A 27991-nucleotide genomic window follows, 5' to 3' on the forward strand; every position below is an offset into this window, starting at 1 on the left:
GGTCAAGGTCCTAGGAGAATGCACCAGCCAGGCTTCTATCCCACAGAGCTTGCCCCCTTGACCATAGCAACCTGATTCTGAACATTGCCCTGAAACCTCTCCATATAACAAGATGCCTTTACATAGAAGGGTCTGCTCACTGCACCATGTCAGTCACAAGCCATTTGGAAGCCAATGGCAGATCCACATGGCCCCACCACAGATGTTTTATCACACACCTGCACACCACTGCTCTAGGCCCACTACTCAGCGGGCCCCAACTTACTGGCATCTCTGTTTTACACCATTTTCATGAAACCCACTCAATCAAGGCACTGTCTGGTACACTCATGATCAGCAACAGGACATCCAAAGGTTCTCCAGTGCCACCTGGTCATGGGAATTTCAAAAATGTCATGGTATTTATCTAGCTAGCCATTTTTAAAGGATGAAGTTGGAGGCACTGTGTGTTTCCATTCCTTCAGGAACCATTAAATGGTGAGGAAGCTCATTTCGACGAAAGCTCTGGAGAACTCTCACAAACAAGGCTTCCCAAAGAGTGGCCAAAAGGTCACAGGAAGCCAGGCCCATTGAGGTCTACAATGTGAGGTCCACGTGTGTTTGGACTCTCCACGATGGCTGCCAGGTCTTTAAGAATAAACTCATGTGATATCCGGGCTGAGATTCCCAGTGCTCTGTGGAAAGCCAGCCTGGGCCTAGATCTCAGTTTCCAAGGGCGACTCTCATGCGTGGCCTCCTAACATCCCGACACAATTCACGGCAATACTTCTCTGAGGTCAGTTCCAGAACTCAGTCTCCAAGGGGAATCACACCAGAGTTCAAGCCCAGGTGGACCCAGTCATCTCTTCCCACTGCCACACCACAATTCAAACCAAAACACTGCCACATGGCCCTCATCTTCTTCCATATAGACACTCATCATAACCTCTGGCTGGAGGTTTCCATGAGGGGCACAGCCCAAGACAGTGTCCACAATAAGCTCCCTTGCCTCTCATTTGCCTAATGTCAGGGTTTGACTGGACACCCTTCCTGTGGACCTGGAGTGATCAAATAGGCCTGCCTTTAATACTGCTCTACTTCTCCAATTGGAGGCCTACTGACTGCCGGGTATAGATTCTTTGTGTGAACTGGAGTCATGAGAAAACCCAAGCACCTATGGGCTAGCCTCTGCATGGCTTTGAAGGACTCATTTGACACAAAGGATCCCTATTCTCACTTGATGGAGGTCAGGAACCTTACAGAGGAAGGCGAGAGACCTCATCCAGGATGACTGCTTTTGTGCCAATTTGGCTTTGGATGCACACATGGGATCTTTCTTTGGATCCACCAGGTGCTGACAATCTAAGCCACAGCCTCACACAGGGCCAAGAGGCTGATTCAGACACATCCCTTTGCAAAGCAATTAAGCAAAGAGCCACAGGTGATGCCCATTCATTTCCATTTGAAAACTGTTTTCTTCAGGCTTCACAAAGGGGTGCCCTGAGGCAAAGGCCTTCCTGACATTCAGGGCCACAGAAGGATAGGTAAGCCCAAGGCCCAAAGCAGGCTTTCTCCAGGGAGACTTTCCTGGTCACACTGATATCTGAGTTTTCTGAGATGCTCACCATTCCTTTCAACTATCCAGTACATGGCCATGTCACCGAGCTTGGAGGTGGTACATATCTTGGACACAAAACCATGAGCCTATTCTGGAGAGTGGCCAGAATTCAGGAAGAAAACAGGAACTTAGGAAGATAGTAGGTGTTGCCCATCCATAAGGCAAGCCGCAGTCCATTCATAAATTGGGCAGGATGAATGCTGGGAAGCTTTCTACTAGACAGGACACATCCATTGATGCATTCTCTTTTCTAATGTCTACAACCAGGGACACAGTGGGATACACAAACATAGAAACACTCGCCTTGTCAAAAGCCTTACTAGAAACAGTCCACTCCAAACCAAACAAACCGCCTTTCCTACCTATTCTCAGAACATGAGACAAAACCACAAACTCACACCCACACCCACAAAGGCACCTCCTTCCAAGTTGGTCTGTGACTACCCGGAGTGTCGTCTGACTGGTGGGCCATACTATGTTCCCCCGAAAGGGCCTGTCCTGTCTCACATCTGGCCTCCTTGGCCAACTCTGTGAAGTTGTCAGGAGCCAGCGGTGAGCCACTACCTGCTTTCTCAGGAAAGGCCCCTCTGCAGAGCTATCCTGGCATTTGGCAATCCTCACCTCAGTGGGTACCAAGAAAGACTGACTCTGTCCTTGGTAAATCCAAACAAGTGAGCCCACTGGGACTGGGACTGGGACTGGCTCTGGGTGCCTGGCTTCCTGGATCCCAAGTTCAGAGAGTTCCATCACCAAGGAAGTGAGGTGAGGTCACTTCCTTCAGGAACTGAATGAGGTCACTGCCTTGGCAACCACTGTGTCCTAACGGTTGCTTCCAAGGCTCCCATGAGATGGAGGCTTCCCCTCCTTCCTGTGACACTTTCACAAGTTAGAATGGAATATCAACCATAGGCACCAAGGAACAGCTCTCCACACAGGCCTGCTTTGGTCCATCTTGTCTACATTAAGAAGAGAGAGGCTCATTCAGACACATCCCTTCATCCCGACCAGGTGGTTTGCCATGGAAGATGACTTCTGCTCTCTCAGGTCCTTCATAGCTGCCTACATCTTCTCCAGGGATCATTTCTGCATGGACCTTTGAGGTTCTCAGCAGGTGGAAGATCCCCCACATTCCTGTATTGTAAGACCCACTCTGTCCCTGCTCTTCTGTAAAGTTAGATTGAGGGAAGAGTGTATGGTTAGGGTTAAGAACCTGTTTGATGTGGCTTAGGAATCACTCTGCTGGATGAAGAATGGTATTGGGAACCTGCGATATTTATAATAATATATAGGTGAAATATATGTATGAAAACAGAAATCCAAGTAAGATTTGAAGGCCAGAAGGGCATTGGGCCCTTGATGGGGATACTTAGCTTTGAATGACTTTCTGCACAGATGTCTCAGATAAATCGATACACAATGGCATAGGACCTTGTACCTTGGATGATTGAATGTAGAAGAGAACATCCAGTCAAAAAGGGATAGTAGGTAGGATTAGGAAGATAGTTGGTAAGTTTTGGAAGAAGAGTGAGTATGCAATTTGGACCAAAAGTTCTTTAGCAATAGGGTGTCGGTTAGAGAATGAATGTAAACGTCAGCACATGTGAAGAGTCAGTCACAATGATGAACTGGGGAACATATGTAGGAAAGCAGATATCAATAGAGACATTAGGAAATCAGGCAAAGTATAAAGTGAGTGAGTGGATTAGACATTTTCAACAGGGTTGAGGTTGAATATATCATCTTAGGAAGAAACAAATGTGTAGTCACCAATAGCATTGACATTTGAGAGCATTAGGCAACCTGGACAAGGATGTTTTTAGTAATCCATGGTCACTTTCCAATGAGGCTTTGGTGCAATCATAAGTGTGACCTTTGCATTTTGTGTCCAGAATATCACTGTGATAAAATGTATATGTAGATCAGGTGACATGAGTGTTTCTTCCACCATTTCTGGGAGTAATATGTTGAAGACATATAAATTAGCCTTTGGGGGTACAAATAGGTGTACCCTGGGTCTATGAATATAGAGATAATGCATGAATAGACCATACTGTGAATAAATAGTATAACAGGTTCCAATTTAAATAATGGATTGCATTGATATCTGAAAATATATAGGAAATCTAATATTGATACACAACCATTCATTCTAACCAGTTATACATCTAATGGTGATATTGGGGTTATGGTTTACCATGAAGGGGGTGTGAGTTTTGCTTCACAAGGGATTATGGAAATGGAAAAGAATGTGTTTGGAAAGAAGTCTCATGAAAAGACCAGTCAAGAAACGTGGAGGAATACATGTGTTCTGAAGCAGGAAGTGATTGAAAGGGAAATAAATGCCTAGGAATTTGTGAACTTGAGGATGAAATACATATCCTATGATGTGCATCAACTGAAGAAATAGTAATGTACCAGTGTTGAATAAAAATGAACGTCAAAATACACATCATGTCCCATAGGAATCTACTTGCATTCATGTTAAACTGGGTCAGTTACTGTAGAAATATTAGGATTTCAGCACTAGGAAACAAATATGTATTTCAGGTGGATGACTATTTCTGAGAATAATCTTGTGAAAAGTTGATTATAAATCCACATATATGAACATGAATGAATTTAGGGAGTATATAATATGACACATACATTACATATTTTGAAAAATCTGAAGTGTGTATGTGTGTGTGTGTGTATATATATATATATATATATACACAAAAAAAAACACACACACACAAACACAGACATTAAAGAGTAGAAATATATATGCCAATCGAAATTCATCATGAAATATTTATCATCCACAGATCCAAAAATATTTATTTTACTGAACATGTATTTATGTATCATGTTGTTCAAGTGGAAAGCTCACCTGGAGGTTGAATTTTCAGTTCCAACAGCGTTTAGGAGGAGTGATCTCTTCTCACAATTTGTATCTGCCAAGTCAGCCACCTCACAAGAATGGACGTGGGATAGGAGGTAGGATTCTATATGTGCATGTAAAAATGCATGGTGCTGAATAGGCTACAGAGAAAGGGAGACAGGAATTCACATATTTGTTAACTTTCAAAACACATGGAGAACTATTTCTATTAAATTGGACTAGATTTATAACACCTACCCTTTATAATGCCAAAGGCCAGTCCAACTATACACCAGGCCTCCTCTGAACTGCCTGTATTTCTATTCTGTTTGAGTTATTTTTCTCCATCATATTAGTATTCGTAGTCACAATCTAGTAGGGTATGGGTTAGTGTCAGGGATTCAGTATTTCGAACGGAAAATAGGAAAATGAATCCAATGTGTAGGCCAATATGTGCTACAAAAAAATCTTCCCACTCTCATCCAGAACATTGCCTTGACATTACCTTCACAATAAGTAAGACACAATTTGAGGAGAAGAGTTAGAAATGCTATGAATACATATGTGGAATGGAAAATGCTCAGGAGTTCACAACCTTGGAAGTGGTAGACTAGTTTCCATGAGTAAGGGACAGGGTAAACACTCCACAAACGTGGAGCTCTGCTGGCCTAAAGACTTCCTGAGAAACTGCCTCTGAGGTTGGGCACTTGAAATATATGTTGTTGTCAGGAGCTTTAGCTTCCTTTGTAGTGAGACCATCAAACCTGGTCTGCTTCTATGTGACCTGGAGGACATGGTTTCTGATTTTCCAATGAACATGAGGCAGAAGTGCTGAATTCTCTCTTTGCAGGTAAACTGTGGCCACTGGGGTCTAAGTGTCTCCCTGTGTGGACTGTGAAGCCATTTGGTCATCCTCCACTTTTCGTGGTGTTTCTTGCTGCTGCACTGGGAGTTTGGAATTTGCTTCAGGAAATACAAGGAGTTCAACTGGGACACAGTGCTGGAGGGAGTTCTGTCACGTGTGGTGGGTCAAGGTCCTAGGAGAATGCACCAGCCAGGCTTCTATCCCACAGAGCTTGCCCCCTTGACCATAGCAACCTGATTCTGAACATTGCCCTGAAACCTCTCCATATAACAAGATGCCTTTACATAGAAGGGTCTGCTCACTGCACCATGTCAGTCACAAGCCATTTGGAAGCCAATGGCAGATCCACATGGCCCCACCACAGATGTTTTATCACACACCTGCACACCACTGCTCTAGGCCCACTACTCAGCGGGCCCCAACTTACTGGCATCTCTGTTTTACACCATTTTCATGAAACCCACTCAATCAAGGCACTGTCTGGTACACTCATGATCAGCAACAGGACATCCAAAGGTTCTCCAGTGCCACCTGGTCATGGGAATTTCAAAAATGTCATGGTATTTATCTAGCTAGCCATTTTTAAAGGATGAAGTTGGAGGCACTGTGTGTTTCCATTCCTTCAGGAACCATTAAATGGTGAGGAAGCTCATTTCGACGAAAGCTCTGGAGAACTCTCACAAACAAGGCTTCCCAAAGAGTGGCCAAAAGGTCACAGGAAGCCAGGCCCATTGAGGTCTACAATGTGAGGTCCACGTGTGTTTGGACTCTCCACGATGGCTGCCAGGTCTTTAAGAATAAACTCATGTGATATCCGGGCTGAGATTCCCAGTGCTCTGTGGAAAGCCAGCCTGGGCCTAGATCTCAGTTTCCAAGGGCGACTCTCATGCGTGGCCTCCTAACATCCCGACACAATTCACGGCAATACTTCTCTGAGGTCAGTTCCAGAACTCAGTCTCCAAGGGGAATCACACCAGAGTTCAAGCCCAGGTGGACCCAGTCATCTCTTCCCACTGCCACACCACAATTCAAACCAAAACACTGCCACATGGCCCTCATCTTCTTCCATATAGACACTCATCATAACCTCTGGCTGGAGGTTTCCATGAGGGGCACAGCCCAAGACAGTGTCCACAATAAGCTCCCTTGCCTCTCATTTGCCTAATGTCAGGGTTTGACTGGACACCCTTCCTGTGGACCTGGAGTGATCAAATAGGCCTGCCTTTAATACTGCTCTACTTCTCCAATTGGAGGCCTACTGACTGCCGGGTATAGATTCTTTGTGTGAACTGGAGTCATGAGAAAACCCAAGCACCTATGGGCTAGCCTCTGCATGGCTTTGAAGGACTCATTTGACACAAAGGATCCCTATTCTCACTTGATGGAGGTCAGGAACCTTACAGAGGAAGGCGAGAGACCTCATCCAGGATGACTGCTTTTGTGCCAATTTGGCTTTGGATGCACACATGGGATCTTTCTTTGGATCCACCAGGTGCTGACAATCTAAGCCACAGCCTCACACAGGGCCAAGAGGCTGATTCAGACACATCCCTTTGCAAAGCAATTAAGCAAAGAGCCACAGGTGATGCCCATTCATTTCCATTTGAAAACTGTTTTCTTCAGGCTTCACAAAGGGGTGCCCTGAGGCAAAGGCCTTCCTGACATTCAGGGCCACAGAAGGATAGGTAAGCCCAAGGCCCAAAGCAGGCTTTCTCCAGGGAGACTTTCCTGGTCACACTGATATCTGAGTTTTCTGAGATGCTCACCATTCCTTTCAACTATCCAGTACATGGCCATGTCACCGAGCTTGGAGGTGGTACATATCTTGGACACAAAACCATGAGCCTATTCTGGAGAGTGGCCAGAATTCAGGAAGAAAACAGGAACTTAGGAAGATAGTAGGTGTTGCCCATCCATAAGGCAAGCCGCAGTCCATTCATAAATTGGGCAGGATGAATGCTGGGAAGCTTTCTACTAGACAGGACACATCCATTGATGCATTCTCTTTTCTAATGTCTACAACCAGGGACACAGTGGGATACACAAACATAGAAACACTCGCCTTGTCAAAAGCCTTACTAGAAACAGTCCACTCCAAACCAAACAAACCGCCTTTCCTACCTATTCTCAGAACATGAGACAAAACCACAAACTCACACCCACACCCACAAAGGCACCTCCTTCCAAGTTGGTCTGTGACTACCCGGAGTGTCGTCTGACTGGTGGGCCATACTATGTTCCCCCGAAAGGGCCTGTCCTGTCTCACATCTGGCCTCCTTGGCCAACTCTGTGAAGTTGTCAGGAGCCAGCGGTGAGCCACTACCTGCTTTCTCAGGAAAGGCCCCTCTGCAGAGCTATCCTGGCATTTGGCAATCCTCACCTCAGTGGGTACCAAGAAAGACTGACTCTGTCCTTGGTAAATCCAAACAAGTGAGCCCACTGGGACTGGGACTGGGACTGGCTCTGGGTGCCTGGCTTCCTGGATCCCAAGTTCAGAGAGTTCCATCACCAAGGAAGTGAGGTGAGGTCACTTCCTTCAGGAACTGAATGAGGTCACTGCCTTGGCAACCACTGTGTCCTAACAGTTGCTTCCAAGGCTCCCATGAGATGGAGGCTTCCCCTCCTTCCTGTGACACTTTCACAAGTTAGAATGGAATATCAACCATACGCACCAAGGAACAGCTCTCCACACAGGCCTGCTTTGGTCCATCTTGTCTACATTAAGAAGAGAGAGGCTCATTCAGACACATCCCTTCATCCCGACCAGGTGGTTTGCCATGGAAGATGACTTCTGCTCTCTCAGGTCCTTCATAGCTGCCTACATCTTCTCCAGGGATCATTTCTGCATGGACCTTTGAGGTTCTCAGCAGGTGGAAGATCCCCCACATTCCTGTATTGTAAGACCCACTCTGTCCCTGCTCTTCTGTAAAGTTAGATTGAGGGAAGAGTGTATGGTTAGGGTTAAGAACCTGTTTGATGTGGCTTAGGAATCACTCTGCTGGATGAAGAATGGTATTGGGAACCTGCGATATTTATAATAATATATAGGTGAAATATATGTATGAAAACAGAAATCCAAGTAAGATTTGAAGGCCAGAAGGGCATTGGGCCCTTGATTGGGATACTTAGCTTTGAATGACTTTCTGCACAGATGTCTCAGATAAATCGATATACAATGGCATAGGACCTTGTACCTTGGATGATTGAATGTAGAAGAGAATATCCAGTCAAAAAGGGATAGTAGGTAGGATTAGGAAGATTGTTGGCAAGTTTTGGAAGAAGAGTCAGTATGCAATTTGGACCAAATGTTCTTTAGCAATAGGGTATCGGTTAGAGAGTGAATGTAAACGTCAGCACATGTGAAGAGTCAGTCACAATGATGAACTGGGGAACATATGTAGGAAAGCAGATATCAATAGAGCCATTAGGAAATCAGGCAAAATATAAAGTGAGTGAGTGGATTAGACATTTTCAACAGGGTTGAGGTTGAATATATCATCTTAGGAAGAAACAAATGTGTAGTCACCAATAGCATTGACATTTGAGAGCATTAGGCAACCTGGACAAGGATGTTTTTAGTAATCCATGGTCACTTTCCAATGAGGCTTTGGTGCAATCATAAGTGTGACCTTTGCATTTTGTGTCCAGAATATCACTGTGATAAAATGTATATGTAGATCAGGTGACATGAGTGTTTCTTCCACCATTTCTGGGAGTAATATGTTGAAGACATATAAATTAGCCTTTGGGGGTACAAATAGGTGTACCCTGGGTCTATGAATATAGAGATAATGCATGAATAGACCATACTGGGAATAAATATTATAACAGGTTCCAATTTAAATAATGGATTGAATTGATATCTGAAAATATATAGGAAATCTAATATTGATACACAACCATTCATTCTAACCAGTTATACATCTAATGGTGATATTGGGGTTATGGTTTACCATGAAGGGGGTGTGAGTTTTGCTTCACAAGGGATTACGGAAATGGAAAAGAATGTGTTTGGAAAGAAGTCTCATGAAAAGACCAGTCAAGAAACCTGGAGGAATACATGTGTTCTGAAGCAGGAAGTGATTGAAAGGGAAATAAATGCCTAGAAATTTGTGAACTTGAGGATGAAATACATATCCTATGATGTGCATCAACTGAAGAAATAGTAATGTACCAGTGTTGAATAAAAATGAACGTCAAAATACACATCATGTCCCATAGGAATCTACTTGCATTCATGTTAAACTGGGTCAGTTAATGTAGAAATATTAGGATTTTAGCAATAGGAAACAAATATGTATTTCAGGTGGATGACTATTTCTGAGAATAATCTTGTGAAAAGTTGATTATAAATCCACATATATGAAGATGAATGAATTTAGGGAGTATATAATACGACACATACATTTCATATTTTGAAAAATCTGGAGAGTGTGTGTATGTGTGTGTGTGTGTGTATATATATATATATATATATATATATATTATATATATATATACACACACATACAATATATATATATACACACACACACACAAGAAAAAAAACACACACAAACACAGACATTAAAGAGTAGAAATATATATGCCAATCGAAATTCATCATGAAATATTTATCATCCACAGATCCAAAAATATTTATTTTACTGAACATGTATTTATGTATCATGTTGTTCAAGTGGGAAGCTCACCTGGAGGTTGAATTTTCAGTTCCAACAGCGTTTAGGAGGAGTGATCTCTTCTCACAATTTGTATCTGCCAAGTCAGCCACCTCACAAGAATGGACGTGGGATAGGAGGTAGGATTCTATATGTGCATGTAAAAATGCATGTTGCTGAATAGGCTACAGAGAAAGGGAGACAGGAATTCACATATTTGTTAACTTTCAAAACACATGGAGAACTATTTCTATTAAATTGGACTAGATTTATAACACCTACCCTTTATAATGCCAAAGGCCAGTCCAACTATACACCAGGCCTCCTCTGAACTGCCTGTATTTCTATTCTGTTTGAGTTATTTTTCTCCATCATATTAGTATTCGTAGTCACAATCTAGTAGGGTATGGGTTAGTGTCAGGGATTCAGTATTTCGAACGGAAAATAGGAAAATGAATCCAATGTGTAGGCCAATATGTGCTACAAAAAAATCTTCCCACTCTCATCCAGAACATTGCCTTGACATTACCTTCGCAATAAGTAAGACACAATTTGAGGAGAAGAGTTAGAAATGCTATGAATACATATGTGGAATGGAAAATGCTCAGGAATTCACAACCTTGGAAGTGGTAGACTAGTTTCCATGAGTAAGGGACAGGGTAAACACTCCACAAACGTGGAGCTCTGCTGGCCTAAAGACTTCCTGAGAAACTGCTTCTGAGGTTGGGCACTTGAAATATATGTTGTTGTCAGGAGCTTTAGCTTCCTTTGTAGTGAGACCATCAAACCTGGTCTGCATCTATGTGACCTGGAGGACATGGTTTCTGATTTTCCAATGAACATGAGGCAGAAGTGCTGAATTCTCTCTTTGCAGGTAAACTGTGGCCACTGGGGTCTAAGTGTCTCCCTGTGTGGACTGTGAAGCCATTTGGTCATCCTCCACTTTTTGTGGTGTTTCTTGCTGCTGCACTGGGAGTTTGGAATTTGCTTCAGGAAATACAAGGAGTTCAACTGGGACACAGTGCTGGAGGGAGTTCTGTCACGTGTGGTGGGTCAAGGTCCTAGGAGAATGCACCAGCCAGGCTTCTATCCCACAGAGCTTGCCCCCTTGACCATAGCAACCTGATTCTGAACATTGCCCTGAAACCTCTCCATATAACAAGATGCCTTTACATAGAAGGGTCTGCTCACTGCACCATGTCAGTCACAAGCCATTTGGAAGCCAATGACAGATCCACATGGCCCCACCACAGATGTTTTATCACACACCTGCACACCACTGCTCTAGGCCCACTACTCAGCGGGCCCCAACTTACTGGCATCTCTGTTTTACACCATTTTCATGAAACCCAGTCAATCAAGGCACTGTCTGGTACACTCATGATCAGCAACAGGACATCCAAAGGTTCTCCAGTGCCACCTGGTCATGGGAATTTCAAAAATGTCATGGTATTTATCTAGCTAGCCATTTTTAAAGGATGAAGTTGGAGGCACTGTGTGTTTCCATTCCTTCAGGAACCATTAAATGGTGAGGAAGCTCATTTCGACGAAAGCTCTGGAGAACTCTCACAAACAAGGCTTCCCAAAGAGTGGCCAAAAGGTCACAGGAAGCCAGACCCATTGAGGTCTACAATGTGAGGTCCACGTGTGTTTGGACTCTCCACGATGGCTGCCAGGTCTTTAAGAATAAACTCATGTGATATCCGGGCTGAGATTCCCAGTGCTCTGTGGAAAGCCAGCCTGGGCCTAGATCTCAGTTTCCAAGGGCGACTCTCATGCGTGGCCTCCTAACATCCCGACACAATTCACGGCAATACTTCTCTGAGGTCAGTTCCAGAACTCAGTCTCCAAGGGGAATCACACCAGAGTTCAAGCCCAGGTGGACCCAGTCATCTCTTCCCACTGCCACACCACAATTCAAACCAAAACACTGCCACATGGCCCTCATCTTCTTCCATATAGACACTCATCATAACCTCTGGCTGGAGGTTTCCATGAGGGGCACAGCCCAAGACAGTGTCCACAATAAGCTCCCTTGCCTCTCATTTGCCTAATGTCAGGGTTTGACTGGACACCCTTCCTGTGGACCTGGAGTGATCAAATAGGCCTGCCTTTAATACTGCTCTACTTCTCCAATTGGAGGCCTACTGACTGCCGGGTATAGATTCTTTGTGTGAACTGGAGTCATGAGAAAACCCAAGCACCTATGGGCTAGCCTCTGCATGGCTTTGAAGGACTCATTTGACACAAAGGATCCCTATTCTCACTTGATGGAGGTCAGGAACCTTACAGAGGAAGGCGAGAGACCTCATCCAGGATGACTGCTTTTGTGCCAATTTGGCTTTGGATGCACACATGGGATCTTTCTTTGGATCCACCAGGTGCTGACAATCTAAGCCACAGCCTCACACAGGGCCAAGAGGCTGATTCAGACACATCCCTTTGCAAAGCAATTAAGCAAAGAGCCACAGGTGATGCCCATTCATTTCCATTTGAAAACTGTTTTCTTCAGGCTTCACAAAGGGGTGCCCTGAGGCAAAGGCCTTCCTGACATTCAGGGCCACAGAAGGATAGGTAAGCCCAAGGCCCAAAGCAGGCTTTCTCCAGGGAGACTTTCCTGGTCACACTGATATCTGAGTTTTCTGAGATGCTCACCATTCCTTTCAACTATCCAGTACATGGCCATGTCACCGAGCTTGGAGGTGGTACATATCTTGGACACAAAACCATGAGCCTATTCTGGAGAGTGGCCAGAATTCAGGAAGAAAACAGGAACTTAGGAAGATAGTAGGTGTTGCCCATCCATAAGGCAAGCCGCAGTCCATTCATAAATTGGGCAGGATGAATGCTGGGAAGCTTTCTACTAGACAGGACACATCCATTGATGCATTCTCTTTTCTAATGTCTACAACCAGGGACACAGTGGGATACACAAACATAGAAACACTCGCCTTGTCAAAAGCCTTACTAGAAACAGTCCACTCCAAACCAAACAAACCGCCTTTCCTACCTATTCTCAGAACATGAGACAAAACCACAAACTCACACCCACACCCACAAAGGCACCTCCTTCCAAGTTGGTCTGTGACTACCCGGAGTGTCGTCTGACTGGTGGGCCATACTATGTTCCCCCGAAAGGGCCTGTCCTGTCTCACATCTGGCCTCCTTGGCCAACTCTGTGAAGTTGTCAGGAGCCAGCGGTGAGCCACTACCTGCTTTCTCAGGAAAGGCCCCTCTGCAGAGCTATCCTGGCATTTGGCAATCCTCACCTCAGTGGGTACCAAGAAAGACTGACTCTGTCCTTGGTAAATCCAAACAAGTGAGCCCACTGGGACTGGGACTGGGACTGGCTCTGGGTGCCTGGCTTCCTGGATCCCAAGTTCAGAGAGTTCCATCACCAAGGAAGTGAGGTGAGGTCACTTCCTTCAGGAACTGAATGAGGTCACTGCCTTGGCAACCACTGTGTCCTAACGGTTGCTTCCAAGGCTCCCATGAGATGGAGGCTTCCCCTCCTTCCTGTGACACTTTCACAAGTTAGAATGGAATATCAACCATAGGCACCAAGGAACAGCTCTCCACACAGGCCTGCTTTGGTCCATCTTGTCTACATTAAGAAGAGAGAGGCTCATTCAGACACATCCCTTCATCCCGACCAGGTGGTTTGCCATGGAAGATGACTTCTGCTCTCTCAGGTCCTTCATAGCTGCCTACATCTTCTCCAGGGATCATTTCTGCATGGACCTTTGAGGTTCTCAGCAGGTGGAAGATCCCCCACATTCCTGTATTGTAAGACCCACTCTGTCCCTGCTCTTCTGTAAAGTTAGATTGAGGGAAGAGTGTATGGTTAGGGTTAAGAACCTGTTTGATGTGGCTTAGGAATCACTCTGCTGGATGAAGAATGGTATTGGGAACCTGCGATATTTATAATAATATATAGGTGAAATATATGTATGAAAACAGAAATCCAAGTAAGATTTGAAGGCCAGAAGGGCATTGGGCCCTTGATGGGGATACTTAGCTTTGAATGACTTTCTGCACAGATGTCTCAGATAAATCGATACACAATGGCATAGGACCTTGTACCTTGGATGATTGAATGTAGAAGAGAACATCCAGTCAAAAAGGGATAGTAGGTAGGATTAGGAAGATAGTTGGTAAGTTTTGGAAGAAGAGTGAGTATGCAATTTGGACCAAAAGTTCTTTAGCAATAGGGTGTCGGTTAGAGAATGAATGTAAACGTCAGCACATGTGAAGAGTCAGTCACAATGATGAACTGGGGAACATATGTAGGAAAGCAGATATCAATAGAGACATTAGGAAATCAGGCAAAGTATAAAGTGAGTGAGTGGATTAGACATTTTCAACAGGGTTGAGGTTGAATATATCATCTTAGGAAGAAACAAATGTGTAGTCACGAATAGCATTGACATTTGAGAGCATTAGGCAACCTGGACAAGGATGTTTTTAGTAATCCATGGTCACTTTCCAATGAGGCTTTGGTGCAATCATAAGTGTGACCTTTGCATTTTGTGTCCAGAATATCACTGTGATAAAATGTATATGTAGATCAGGTGACATGAGTGTTTCTTCCACCATTTCTGGGAGTAATATGTTGAAGACATATAAATTAGCCTTTGGGGGTACAAATAGGTGTACCCTGGGTCTATGAATATAGAGATAATGCATGAATAGACCATACTGTGAATAAATAGTATAACAGGTTCCAATTTAAATAATGGATTGCATTGATATCTGAAAATATATAGGAAATCTAATATTGATACACAACCATTCATTCTAACCAGTTATACATCTAATGGTGATATTGGGGTTATGGTTTACCATGAAGGGGGTGTGAGTTTTGCTTCACAAGGGATTATGGAAATGGAAAAGAATGTGTTTGGAAAGAAGTCTCATGAAAAGACCAGTCAAGAAACGTGGAGGAATACATGTGTTCTGAAGCAGGAAGTGATTGAAAGGGAAATAAATGCCTAGGAATTTGTGAACTTGAGGATGAAATACATATCCTATGATGTGCATCAACTGAAGAAATAGTAATGTACCAGTGTTGAATAAAAATGAACGTCAAAATACACATCATGTCCCATAGGAATCTACTTGCATTCATGTTAAACTGGGTCAGTTACTGTAGAAATATTAGGATTTCAGCACTAGGAAACAAATATGTATTTCAGGTGGATGACTATTTCTGAGAATAATCTTGTGAAAAGTTGATTATAAATCCACATATATGAACATGAATGAATTTAGGGAGTATATAATATGACACATACATTACATATTTTGAAAAATCTGAAGTGTGTATGTGTGTGTGTGTGTATATATATATATATATATATATACACAAAAAAAAACACACACACACACAAACACAGACATTAAAGAGTAGAAATATATATGCCAATCGAAATTCATCATGAAATATTTATCATCCACAGATCCAAAAATATTTATTTTACTGAACATGTATTTATGTATCATGTTGTTCAAGTGGGAAGCTCACCTGGAGGTTGAATTTTCAGTTCCAACAGCGTTTAGGAGGAGTGATCTCTTCTCACAATTTGTATCTGCCAAGTCAGCCACCTCACAAGAATGGACGTGGGATAGGAGGTAGGATTCTATATGTGCATGTAAAAATGCATGGTGCTGAATAGGCTACAGAGAAAGGGAGACAGGAATTCACATATTTGTTAACTTTCAAAACACATGGAGAACTATTTCTATTAAATTGGACTAGATTTATAACACCTACCCTTTATAATGCCAAAGGCCAGTCCAACTATACACCAGGCCTCCTCTGAACTGCCTGTATTTCTATTCTGTTTGAGTTATTTTTCTCCATCATATTAGTATTCGTAGTCACAATCTAGTAGGGTATGGGTTAGTGTCAGGGATTCAGTATTTCGAACGGAAAATAGGAAAATGAATCCAATGTGTAGGCCAATATGTGCTACAAAAAAATCTTCCCACTCTCATCCAGAACATTCCCTTGACATTACCTTCACAATAAGTAAGACACAATTTGAGGAGAAGAGTTAGAAATGCTATGAATACATATGTGGAATGGAAAATGCTCAGGAGTTCACAACCTTGGAGGTGGTATACTAGTTTCCATGAGTAAGGGACAGGGTAAACACTCCACAAACGTGGAGCTTTGCTGGCCTAAAGACTTCCTGAGAAACTGCCTCTGAGGTTGGGCACTTGAAATATATGTTGTTGTCAGGAGCTTTAGCTTCCTTTGTAGTGAGACCATCAAACCTGGTCTGCATCTATGTGACCTGGAGGACATGGTTTCTGATTTTCCAATGAACATGAGGCAGAAGTGCTGAATTCTCTCTTTGCAGGTAAACTGTGGCCACTGGGGTCTAAGTGTCTCCCTGTGTGGTCTGTGAAGCCATTTGGTCATCCTCCACTTTTCGTGGTGTTTCTTGCTGCTGCACTGGGAGTTTGGAATTTGCTTCAGGAAATACAAGGAGTTCAACTGGGACACAGTGCTGGAGGGAGTTCTGTCACGTGTGGTGGGTCAAGGTCCTAGGAGAATGCACCAGCCAGGCTTCTATCCCACAGAGCTTGCCCCCTTGACCATAGCAACCTGATTCTGAACATTGCCCTGAAACCTCTCCATATAACAAGATGCCTTTACATAGAAGGGTCTGCTCACTGCACCATGTCAGTCACAAGCCATTTGGAAGCCAATGGCAGATCCACATGGCCCCACCACAGATGTTTTATCACACACCTGCACACCACTGCTCTAAGCCCACTACTCAGCGGGCCCCAACTTACTGGCATCTCTGTTTTACACCATTTTCATGAAACCCACTCAATCAAGGCACTGTCTGGTACACTCATGATCAGCAACAGGACATCCAAAGGTTCTCCAGTGCCACCTGGTCATGGGAATTTCAAAAATGTCATGGTATTTATCTAGCTAGCCATTTTTAAAGGATGAAGTTGGAGGCACTGTGTGTTTCCATTCCTTCAGGAACCATTAAATGGTGAGGAAGCTCATTTCGACGAAAGCTCTGGAGAACTCTCACAAACAAGGCTTCCCAAAGAGTGGCCAAAAGGTCACAGGAAGCCAGGCCCATTGAGGTCTACAATGTGAGGTCCACGTGTGTTTGGACTCTCCACGATGGCTGCCAGGTCTTTAAGAATAAACTCATGTGATATCCGGGCTGAGATTCCCAGTGCTCTGTGGAAAGCCAGCCTGGGCCTAGATCTCAGTTTCCAAGGGCGACTCTCATGTGTGGCCTCCTAACATCCCGAAACTATTCACGGCAATACTTCTCTGAGGTCAGTTCCAGAACTCAGTCTCCAAGGGGAATCACACCAGAGTTCAAGCCCAGGTGGACCCAGTCATCTCTTCCCACTGCCACACCACAATTCAAACCAAAACACTGCCACATGGCCCTCATCTTCTTCCATATAGACACTCATCATAACCTCTGGCTGGAGGTTTCCATGAGGGGCACAGCCCAAGACAGTGTCCACAATAAGCTCCCTTGCCTCTCATTTGCCTAATGTCAGGGTGGACTGGACACCCTTCCTGTGGACCTGGAGTGATCAAATAGGCCTGCCTTTAATACTGCTCTACTTCTCCAATTGGAGGCCTACTGACTGCCGGGTATAGATTCTTTGTGTGAACTGGAGTCATGAGAAAACCCAAGCACCTATGGGCTAGCCTCTGCATGGCTTTGAAGGACTCATTTGACACAAAGGATCCCTATTCTCACTTGATGGAGGTCAGGAACCTTACAGAGGAAGGCGAGAGACCTCATCCAGGATGACTGCTTTTGTGCCAATTTGGCTTTGGATGCACACATGGGATCTTTCTTTGGATCCACCAGGTGCTGACAATCTAAGCCACAGCCTCACACAGGGCCAAGAGGCTGATTCAGACACATCCCTTTGCAAAGCAATTAAGCAAAGAGCCACAGGTGATGCCCATTCATTTCCATTTGAAAACTGTTTTCTTCAGGCTTCACAAAGGGGTGCCCTGAGGCAAAGGCCTTCCTGACATTCAGGGCCACAGAAGGATAGGTAAGCCCAAGGCCCAAAGCAGGCTTTCTCCAGGGAGACTTTCCTGGTCACACTGATATCTGAGTTTTCTGAGATGCTCACCATTCCTTTCAACTATCCAGTACATGGCCATGTCACCGAGCTTGGAGGTGGTACATATCTTGGACACAAAACCATGAGCCTATTCTGGAGAGTGGCCAGAATTCAGGAAGAAAACAGGAACTTAGGAAGATAGTAGGTGTTGCCCATCCATAAGGCAAGCCGCAGTCCATTCATAAATTGGGCAGGATGAATGCTGGGAAGCTTTCTACTAGACAGGACACATCCATTGATGCATTCTCTTTTCTAATGTCTACAACCAGGGACACAGTGGGATACACAAACATAGAAACACTCGCCTTGTCAAAAGCCTTACTAGAAACAGTCCACTCCAAACCAAACAAACCGCCTTTCCTACCTATTCTCAGAACATGAGACAAAACCACAAACTCACACCCACACCCACAAAGGCACCTCCTTCCAAGTTGGTCTGTGACTACCCGGAGTGTCGTCTGACTGGTGGGCCATACTATGTTCCCCCGAAAGGGCCTGTCCTGTCTCACATCTGGCCTCCTTGGCCAACTCTGTGAAGTTGTCAGGAGCCAGCGGTGAGCCACTACCTGCTTTCTCAGGAAAGGCCCCTCTGCAGAGCTATCCTGGCATTTGGCAATCCTCACCTCAGTGGGTACCAAGAAAGACTGACTCTGTCCTTGGTAAATCCAAACAAGTGAGCCCACTGGGACTGGGACTGGGACTGGCTCTGGATGCCTGGCTTCCTGGATCCCAAGTTCAGAGAGTTCCATCACCAAGGAAGTGAGGTGAGGTCACTTCCTTCAGGAACTGAATGAGGTCACTGCCTTGGCAACCACTGTGTCCTAACAGTTGCTTCCAAGGCTCCCATGAGATGGAGGCTTCCCCTCCTTCCTGTGACACTTTCACAAGTTAGAATGGAATATCAACCATAGGCACCAAGGAACAGCTCTCCACACAGGCCTGCTTTGGTCCATCTTGTCTACATTAAGAAGAGAGAGGCTCATTCAGACACATCCCTTCATCCCGACCAGGTGGTTTGCCATGGAAGATGACTTCTGCTCTCTCAGGTCCTTCATAGCTGCCTACATCTTCTCCAGGGATCATTTCTGCATGGACCTTTGAGGTTCTCAGCAGGTGGAAGATCCCCCACATTCCTGTATTGTAAGACCCACTCTGTCCCTGCTCTTCTGTAAAGTTAGATTGAGGGAAGAGTGTATGGTTAGGGTTAAGAACCTGTTTGATGTGGCTTAGGAATCACTCTGCTGGATGAAGAATGGTATTGGGAACCTGCGATATTTATAATAATATATAGGTGAAATATATGTATGAAAACAGAAATCCAAGTAAGATTTGAAGGCCAGAAGGGCATTGGGCCCTTGATTGGGATACTTAGCTTTGAATGACTTTCTGCACAGATGTCTCAGATAAATCGATACACAATGGCATAGGACCTTGTACCTTGGATGATTGAATGTAGAAGAGAACATCCAGTCAAAAAGGGATAGTAGGTAGGATTAGGAAGATAGTTGGTAAGTTTTGGAAGAAGAGTGAGTATGCAATTTGGACCAAAAGTTCTTTAGAAATAGGGTGTCAGTTAGAGAGTGAATGTAAACGTCAGCACATGTGAAGAGTCAGTCACAATGATGAACTGGGGAACATATGTAGGAAAGCAGATATCAATAGAGACATTAGGAAATCAGGCAAAGTATAAAGTGAGTGAGTGGATTAGACATTTTCAACAGGGTTGAGGTTGAATATATCATCTTAGGAAGAAACAAATGTGTAGTCACCAATAGCATTGACATTTGAGAGCATTAGGCAACCTGGACAAGGATGTTTTTAGTAATCCATGCTCACTTTCCAATGAGGCTTTGGTGCAATCATAAGTGTGACCTTTGCATTTTGTGTCCAGAATATCACTGTGATAAAATGTATATGTAGATCAGGTGACATGAGTGTTTCTTCCACCATTTCTGGGAGTAATATGTTGAAGACATATAAATTAGCCTTTGGGGGTACAAATAGGTGTACCCTGGGTCTATGAATGTAGAGATAATGCATGAATAGACCATACTGTGAATAAATAGTATAACAGGTTCCAATTTAAATAATGGATTGCATTGATATCTGAAAATATATAGGAAATCTAATATTGATACACAACCATTCATTCTAACCAGTTATACATCTAATGGTGATATTGGGGTTATGGTTTACCATGAAGGGGGTGTGAGTTTTGCTTCACAAGGGATTATGGAAATGGAAAAGAATGTGTTTGGAAAGAAGTCTCATGAAAAGACCAGTCAAGAAACGTGGAGGTATACATGTGTTCTGAAGCAGGAAGTGATTGAAAGGGAAATAAATGCCTAGAAATTTGTGAACTTGAGGATGAAATACATATCCTATGATGTGCATCAACTGAAGAAATAGTAATGTACCAGTGTTGAATAAAAATGAACGTCAAAATACACATCATGTCCCATAGGAATCTACTTGCATTCATGTTAAACTGGGTCAGTTACTGTAGAAATATTAGGATTTCAGCACTAGGAAACAAATATGTATTTCAGGTGGATGACTATTTCTGAGAATAATCTTGTGAAAAGTTGATTATAAATCCACATATATGAACATGAATGAATTTAGGGAGTATATAATATGACACATACATTTCATATTTTGAAAAATCTGGAGAGTGTGTGTATGTGTGTGTGTATATATATATATATATATATATATATATATATATATACACAAAAAAACACACACACACACAAACACAGACATTAAAGAGTAGAAATATATATGCCAATCGAAATTCATCATGAAATATTTATCATCCACAGATCCAAAAATATTTATTTTACTGAACATGTATTTATGTATCATGTTGTTCAAGTGGGAAGCTCACCTGGAGGTTGAATTTTCAGTTCCAACAGCGTTTAGGAGGAGTGATCTCTTCTCACAATTTGTATCTGCCAAGTCAGCCACCTCACAAGAATGGACGTGGGATAGGAGGTAGGATTCTATATGTGCATGTAAAAATGCATGTTGCTGAATAGGCTACAGAGAAAGGGAGACAGGAATTCACATATTTGTTAACTTTCAAAACACATGGAGAACTATTTCTATTAAATTGGACTAGATTTATAACACCTACCCTTTATAATGCCAAAGGCCAGTCCAACTATACACCAGGCCTCCTCTGAACTGCCTGTATTTCTATTCTGTTTGAGTTATTTTTCTCCATCATATTAGTATTCGTAGTCACAATCTAGTAGGGTATGGGTTAGTGTCAGGGATTCAGTATTTCGAACGGAAAATAGGAAAATGAATCCAATGTGTAGGCCAATATGTGCTACAAAAAAATCTTCCCACTCTCATCCAGAACATTGCCTTGACATTACCTTCACAATAAGTAAGACACAATTTGAGGAGAAGAGTGAGAAATGCTGTGAATACATATGTGGAATGGAAAATGCTCAGGAATTCACAACCTTGGAAGTGGTAGACTAGTTTCCATGAGTAAGGGACAGGGTAAACACTCCACAAATGTGGAGCTCTGCTGGCCTAAAGACTTCCTGAGAAACTGCCTCTGAGGTTGGGCACTTGAAATATATGTTGTTGTCAGGAGCTTTAGCTTCCTTTGTAGTGAGACCATCAAACCTGGTCTGCATCTATGTGACCTGGAGGACATGGTTTCTGATTTTCCAATGAACATGTGGCAGAAGTCTGAATTCTCTCTTTGCAGGTAAACTGTGGCCACTGGGGTCTAAGTGTCTCCCTGTGTGGACTGTGAAGCCATTTGGTCATCCTCCACTTTTCGTGGTGTTTCTTGCTGCTGCACTGGGAGTTTGGAATTTGCTTCAGGAAATACAAGGAGTTCAACTGGGACACAGTGCTGGATGGAGTTCTGTCACGTGTGGTGGGTCAAGGTCCTAGGAGAATGCACCAGCCAGGCTTCTATCCCACAGAGCTTGCCCCCTTGACCATAGCAACCTGATTCTGAACATTGCCCTGAAACCTCTCCATATAACAAGATGCCTTTACATAGAAGGGTCTGCTCACTGCACCATGTCAGTCACAAGCCATTTGGAAGCCAATGACAGATCCACATGGCCCCACCACAGATGTTTTATCACACACCTGCACACCACTGCTCTAGGCCCACTACTCAGCGGGCCCCAACTTACTAGCATCTCTGTTTTACACCATTTTCATGAAACCCACTCAATCAAGGCACTGTCTGGTACACTCATGATCAGCAACAGGACATCCAAAGGTTCTCCAGTGCCACCTGGTCATGGGAATTTCAAAAATGTCATGGTATTTATCTAGCTAGCCATTTTTAAAGGATGAAGTTGGAGGCACTGTGTGTTTCCATTCCTTCAGGAACCATTAAATGGTGAGGAAGCTCATTTCGACGAAAGCTCTGGAGAACTCTCACAAACAAGGCTTCCCAAAGAGTGGCCAAAAGGTCACAGGAAGCCAGGCCCATTGAGGTCTACAATGTGAGGTCCACGTGTGTTTGGACTCTCCACGATGGCTGCCAGGTCTTTAAGAATAAACTCATGTGATATCCGGGCTGAGATTCCCAGTGCTCTGTGGAAAGCCAGCCTGGGCCTAGATCTCAGTTTCCAAGGGCGACTCTCATGCGTGGCCTCCTAACATCCCGACACAATTCACGGCAATACTTCTCTGAGGTCAGTTCCAGAACTCAGTCTCCAAGGGGAATCACACCAGAGTTCAAGCCCAGGTGGACCCAGTCATCTCTTCCCACTGCCACACCACAATTCAAACCAAAACACTGCCACATGGCCCTCATCTTCTTCCATATAGACACTCATCATAACCTCTGGCTGGAGGTTTCCATGAGGGGCACAGCCCAAGACAGTGTCCACAATAAGCTCCCTTGCCTCTCATTTGCCTAATGTCAGGGTTTGACTGGACACCCTTCCTGTGGACCTGGAGTGATCAAATAGGCCTGCCTTTAATACTGCTCTACTTCTCCAATTGGAGGCCTACTGACTGCCGGGTATAGATTCTTTGTGTGAACTGGAGTCATGAGAAAACCCAAGCACCTATGGGCTAGCCTCTGCATGGCTTTGAAGGACTCATTTGACACAAAGGATCCCTATTCTCACTTGATGGAGGTCAGGAACCTTACAGAGGAAGGCGAGAGACCTCATCCAGGATGACTGCTTTTGTGCCAATTTGGCTTTGGATGCACACATGGGATCTTTCTTTGGATCCACCAGGTGCTGACAATCTAAGCCACAGCCTCACACAGGGCCAAGAGGCTGATTCAGACACATCCCTTTGCAAAGCAATTAAGCAAAGAGCCACAGGTGATGCCCATTCATTTCCATTTGAAAACTGTTTTCTTCAGGCTTCACAAAGGGGTGCCCTGAGGCAAAGGCCTTCCTGACATTCAGGGCCACAGAAGGATAGGTAAGCCCAAGGCCCAAAGCAGGCTTTCTCCAGGGAGACTTTCCTGGTCACACTGATATCTGAGTTTTCTGAGATGCTCACCATTCCTTTCAACTATCCAGTACATGGCCATGTCACCGAGCTTGGAGGTGGTACATATCTTGGACACAAAACCATGAGCCTATTCTGGAGAGTGGCCAGAATTCAGGAAGAAAACAGGAACTTAGGAAGATAGTAGGTGTTGCCCATCCATAAGGCAAGCCGCAGTCCATTCATAAATTGGGCAGGATGAATGCTGGGAAGCTTTCTACTAGACAGGACACATCCATTGATGCATTCTCTTTTCTAATGTCTACAACCAGGGACACAGTGGGATACACAAACATAGAAACACTCGCCTTGTCAAAAGCCTTACTAGAAACAGTCCACTCCAAACCAAACAAACCGCCTTTCCTACCTATTCTCAGAACATGAGACAAAACCACAAACTCACACCCACACCCACAAAGGCACCTCCTTCCAAGTTGGTCTGTGACTACCCGGAGTGTCGTCTGACTGGTGGGCCATACTATGTTCCCCCGAAAGGGCCTGTCCTGTCTCACATCTGGCCTCCTTGGCCAACTCTGTGAAGTTGTCAGGAGCCAGCGGTGAGCCACTACCTGCTTTCTCAGGAAAGGCCCCTCTGCAGAGCTATCCTGGCATTTGGCAATCCTCACCTCAGTGGGTACCAAGAAAGACTGACTCTGTCCTTGGTAAATCCAAACAAGTGAGCCCACTGGGACTGGGACTGGGACTGGCTCTGGGTGCCTGGCTTCCTGGATCCCAAGTTCAGAGAGTTCCATCACCAAGGAAGTGAGGTGAGGTCACTTCCTTCAGGAACTGAATGAGGTCACTGCCTTGGCAACCACTGTGTCCTAACGGTTGCTTCCAAGGCTCCCATGAGATGGAGGCTTCCCCTCCTTCCTGTGACACTTTCACAAGTTAGAATGGAATATCAACCATAGGCACCAAGGAACAGCTCTCCACACAGGCCTGCTTTGGTCCATCTTGTCTACATTAAGAAGAGAGAGGCTCATTCAGACACATCCCTTCATCCCGACCAGGTGGTTTGCCATGGAAGATGACTTCTGCTCTCTCAGGTCCTTCATAGCTGCCTACATCTTCTCCAGGGATCATTTCTGCATGGACCTTTGAGGTTCTCAGCAGGTGGAAGATCCCCCACATTCCTGTATTGTAAGACCCACTCTGTCCCTGCTCTTCTGTAAAGTTAGATTGAGGGAAGAGTGTATGGTTAGGGTTAAGAACCTGTTTGATGTGGCTTAGGAATCACTCTGCTGGATGAAGAATGGTATTGGGAACCTGCGATATTTATAATAATATATAGGTGAAATATATGTATGAAAACAGAAATCCAAGTAAGATTTGAAGGCCAGAAGGGCATTGGGCCCTTGATGGGGATACTTAGCTTTGAATGACTTTCTGCACAGATGTCTCAGATAAATCGATACACAATGGCATAGGACCTTGTACCTTGGATGATTGAATGTAGAAGAGAACATCCAGTCAAAAAGGGATAGTAGGTAGGATTAGGAAGATAGTTGGTAAGTTTTGGAAGAAGAGTGAGTATGCAATTTGGACCAAAAGTTCTTTAGCAATAGGGTGTCAGTTAGAGAGTGAATGTAAACGTCAGCACATGTGAAGAGTCAGTCACAATGATGAACTGGGGAACATATGTAGGAAAGCAGATATCAATAGAGACATTAGGAAATCAGGCAAAGTATAAAGTGAGTGAGTGGATTAGACATTTTCAACAGGGTTGAGGTTGAATATATCATCTTAGGAAGAAACAAATGTGTAGTCACCAATAGCATTGACATTTGAGAGCATTAGGCAACCTGGACAAGGATGTTTTTAGTAATCCATGCTCACTTTCCAATGAGGCTTTGGTGCAATCATAAGTGTGACCTTTGCATTTTGTGTCCAGAATATCACTGTGATAAAATGTATATGTAGATCAGGTGACATGAGTGTTTCTTCCACCATTTCTGGGAGTAATATGTTGAAGACATATAAATTAGCCTTTGGGGGTACAAATAGGTGTACCCTGGGTCTATGAATGTAGAGATAATGCATGAATAGACCATACTGTGAATAAATAGTATAACAGGTTCCAATTTAAATAATGGATTGCATTGATATCTGAAAATATATAGGAAATCTAATATTGATACACAACCATTCATTCTAACCAGTTATACATCTAATGGTGATATTGGGGTTATGGTTTACCATGAAGGGGGTGTGAGTTTTGCTTCACAAGGGATTACGGAAATGGAAAAGAATGTGTTTGGAAAGAAGTCTCATGAAAAGACCAGTCAAGAAACGTGGAGGAATACATGTGTTCTGAAGCAGGAAGTGATTGAAAGGGAAATAAATGCCTAGGAATTTGTGAACTTGAGGATGAAATACATATCCTATGATGTGCATCAACTGAAGAAATAGTAATGTACCAGTGTTGAATAAAAATGAACGTCAAAATACACATCATGTCCCATAGGAATCTACTTGCATTCATGTTAAACTGGGTCAGTTACTGTAGAAATATTAGGATTTCAGCACTAGGAAACAAATATGTATTTCAGGTGGATGACTATTTCTGAGAATAATCTTGTGAAAAGTTGATTATAAATCCACATATATGAACATGAATGAATTTAGGGAGTATATAATATGACACATACATTACATATTTTGAAAAATCTGAAGTGTGTATGTGTGTGTGTGTGTGTATATATATATATATATATATATACACACAAAAAAACACACACACACACAAACACAGACATTAAAGAGTAGAAATATATATGCCAATCGAAATTCATCATGAAATATTTATCATCCACAGATCCAAAAATATTTATTTTACTGAACATGTATTTATGTATCATGTTGTTCAAGTGGGAAGCTCACCTGGAGGTTGAATTTTCAGTTCCAACAGCGTTTAGGAGGAGTGATCTCTTCTCACAATTTGTATCTGCCAAGTCAGCCACCTCACAAGAATGGACGTGGGATAGGAGGTAGGATTCTATATGTGCATGTAAAAATGCATGTTGCTGAATAGGCTACAGAGAAAGGGAGACAGGAATTCACATATTTGTTAACTTTCAAAACACATGGAGAACTATTTCTATTAAATTGGACTAGATTTATAACACCTACCCTTTATAATGCCAAAGGCCAGTCCAACTATACACCAGGCCTCCTCTGAACTGCCTGTATTTCTATTCTGTTTGAGTTATTTTTCTCCATCATATTAGTATTCGTAGTCACAATCTAGTAGGGTATGGGTTAGTGTCAGGGATTCAGTATTTCGAACGGAAAATAGGAAAATGAATCCAATGTGTAGGCCAATATGTGCTACAAAAAAATCTTCCCACTCTCATCCAGAACATTGCCTTGACATTACCTTCACAATAAGTAAGACACAATTTGAGGAGAAGAGTTAGAAATGCTATGAATACATATGTGGAATGGAAAATGCTCAGGAGTTCACAACCTTGGAAGTGGTAGACTAGTTTCCATGAGTAAGGGACAGGGTAAACACTCCACAAACGTGGAGCTCTGCTGGCCTAAAGACTTCCTGAGAAACTGCCTCTGAGGTTGGGCACTTGAAATATATGTTGTTGTCAGGAGCTTTAGCTTCCTTTGTAGTGAGACCATCAAACCTGGTCTGCATCTATGTGACCTGGAGGACATGGTTTCTGATTTTCCAATGAACATGAGGCAGAAGTGCTGAATTCTCTCTTTGCAGGTAAACTGTGGCCACTGGGGTCTAAGTGTCTCCCTGTGTGGACTGTGAAGCCATTTGGTCATCCTCCACTTTTCGTGGTGTTTCTTGCTGCTGCACTGGGAGTTTGGAATTTGCTTCAGGAAATACAAGGAGTTCAACTGGGACACAGTGCTGGAGGGAGTTCTGTCACGTGTGGTGGGTCAAGGTCCTAGGAGAATGCACCAGCCAGGCTTCTATCCCACAGAGCTTGCCCCCTTGACCATAGCAACCTGATTCTGAACATTGCCCTGAAACCTCTCCATATAACAAGATGCCTTTACATAGAAGGGTCTGCTCACTGCACCATGTCAGTCACAAGCCATTTGGAAGCCAATGGCAGATCCACATGGCCCCACCACAGATGTTTTATCACACACCTGCACACCACTGCTCTAGGCCCACTACTCAGCGGGCCCCAACTTACTGGCATCTCTGTTTTACACCATTTTCATGAAACCCACTCAATCAAGGCACTGTCTGGTACACTCATGATCAGCAACAGGACATCCAAAGGTTCTCCAGTGCCACCTGGTCATGGGAATTTCAAAAATGTCATGGTATTTATCTAGCTAGCCATTTTTAAAGGATGAAGTTGGAGGCACTGTGTGTTTCCATTCCTTCAGGAACCATT

This window comes from Spermophilus citellus (assembly GCF_964194105.1).
Source record: "Spermophilus citellus genome assembly, contig: SCAFFOLD_39, whole genome shotgun sequence".
Lineage (NCBI taxonomy): Eukaryota > Metazoa > Chordata > Mammalia > Rodentia > Sciuridae > Spermophilus > Spermophilus citellus.